Consider the following 2,649-nt stretch of genomic DNA (forward strand, 5'->3'; position numbering starts at 1 on the left):
TGCTTTCCAAATCAGGTTTCAAAAAGTTTGATAAGACAGCATCATCGCTTGGGTGAAGAGAGCAGGATGGAGGTCAGCATACTGTCCAAGTCAAGTTGGAGAAAAAAAAACAACAGTTGAGGGGCAGCCAGAAGTTTGTTCAAATCATGGCATCATTATCACTATAGTAAATCATCCAATCTGGAGAGGCACATGGAAACATTTTATTAAGAAGTCTATGGCAATGGGAAGAGAGGAGAATCATCCCACAAACTCTTAAAGCTTAAACCACAAATGCTTCATGGGCGAGCAGAATTTTATACATACACAGACTCTTGGTCTTTTAAAGATGTAGGGAAGTGAGAGGTGGAGGTAAGGGTGTGACTAAAGCCCAGGAAATACCACTAAGTTCTGAGTTAATGGGAAAGTACTGGCAGGAAGTGTTGGTTTGCAGTTATGCACACACAGGAAGCAGCTTTAGTTTAGCTGGCTAAGCAAAGAATGTGAAAAATACAGAGAGATGAGGGGTTGGTGTCTAGTGCCCCTTAGCAAGCCAACTGATACTTGTGTCAAGAACATCATTTGATGAGTTTCATTAGCCCCCTAAAACTAGTCACATTTCCAAAAGGCCCCTCGAAAATCATGAAGGTTTTTTTTTTTTTTTCCCTTTCACCGGAAAAGGAGTTAGAAATGGTACTGGTTATTTCAAGTGCTGCAATGAGTCACACGGGAAACATTGTCAAATCCAAAGATGTTCACAGGCAGTAGGTTATATTTGTTTGAGTAAACATTTGTAATGCGAATGTTTTAAATATTGTATTCTGCATGGGAAAGATGAAGATGATGGTGAGCATTTCTACTGCCCGTGATAGGGCTTTCTGTATCAGGCTACTGCAGCTTTGTCTACTGTAAGACAACAGTGTAGTGTTATACCATTTTAGTTACTTTTTGGATATTAACATGGTTGTAAGTTTATTTAACTTGAACCTTGTACATCGTAGACTGATTGTCTTGTCTTCAGGACTCATGCCAATGATCTTTGAAGTCTTGATGCTTAAAATTTACTCCTGATGTAGGAACCTATTAATGTGGGAGTCTTGTGTATATATGACATGTAATGTATTCGAAGGTTTGTACTATGTCTAACGTGTTTTCTACATGATACATATATTTATTTTCATAAATTAGAAATAATAAACATCCTTCTTTCAAGAAATTCTTTAAACACTGTGTTTATATATATATATATCTTCCATGAATATTTTATTTTGGATAGACTTTGTTTTGTAAGGAATTAGAGCTACTAAATGTGTCTGTCAGCTGGATTAAAAACTATTCAGGTTACCCACTTCTGAAAAATGTCAACAGTTTCATCTTGATGGGTAGATAGATTTTTTTTTGGCTAGTTTGCTTTACTCTGTTGCTCTATGACACCTTTATGATGAGCTGCAAGCCAGGGAGTTGCATTTTCAACAAGGGAGAACTGCTGGCCAGCTTGGCAGAGAAGGACCATGTCATATAATGGCTACACTTGACATTATGGCACTTTGAGATTCTCTGTGGTGTCTTCCAGCAGAAAAAAAATGTAGGAAAACCCACCTTCTGTGCCTATGTGAATAGACAGAAACATTTAAAGAAGGCATCTGGATAACTGATCAAGTGATCAAGAATAATCTTTCTTGAGATTGTCTTTGAATAAAAAGTAGATGAGATTTTAGAAAGACATTCTGTGTTTCAGCAGAGACAATGGCTGAGATTTCTGGGTTCTCAGATTCTATTTCTGTGCACTTGTGTGTGAAATACTTTGAACCTTTCATAAACTGCATGTGACTGTTGAATATGCAAGCCCCCATGTGCTCTCTTTCACTCTAGCAAACAAAGTCTAAATTTCAATAGATATCCTATCTTTCATCTTTTATAAGTTATTGAGTCTTACAAGATTATTCATTTTTCTGTTCCCTTAAATATCTGGCTATAGTGCGAAGACTTATAAACTAAGGTTTCACAATTCTTCTTGTTAATTTTCTAAGAGCTAAATGTTGAATTTCCAGACCCTCATTGAAAGTTGCTTGCTGTTTAGTCTTTTCTCCAAGGGTTTGGAATACCACAGTAAGTTCAAAACTGAGGACACATTATTAGCCAATAATGATATGTCATCTTATAGGCTTACTCTTTAACTGCTCCCAACACGAATAAACAGCTGTTGGAATCACTTAGAAAGTCTAGTGAAAATTTCAGGTTCCCATTCCTTTTTTTTTAAAAATTAGATATTTTCTTTATTTACATTTTAAATGCTATCCCCAAAGTCCCCTATACCACTACCCTGCTCCCCTACCCACCCACTCCCACTACTTGGCCCTGGCGTTCCCCTGTGCTGGGTCATATAAAGTTTGCAATACCAAGGGGCCTCTTTTTCCAATGATGGCTGACTAGACCATCTTCTGCTACATATGCAGCTAGAGACACGAGCTCTGGGGGTGCTGGTTAGTTCATATTGTTGTTCCCCCTATAGGGTTGCAGCCCCCTTCAGCTCCTTGGGTACTTTCTCTAGCTCCTCCATTGGGGGCCTTCTGTTCCATTCAATAGCTGATTGTCAGCATCCACTTCAGTGTTTGCCAGGCACTGGCATAGCCTCACAAGAGGCCGCTATATCAGGGTAACTTCAGCAGA

This window comes from Mus pahari, chromosome 17, assembly GCF_900095145.1.
Source record: "Mus pahari chromosome 17, PAHARI_EIJ_v1.1, whole genome shotgun sequence".
Classification (NCBI taxonomy): Eukaryota; Metazoa; Chordata; class Mammalia; order Rodentia; family Muridae; genus Mus; species Mus pahari.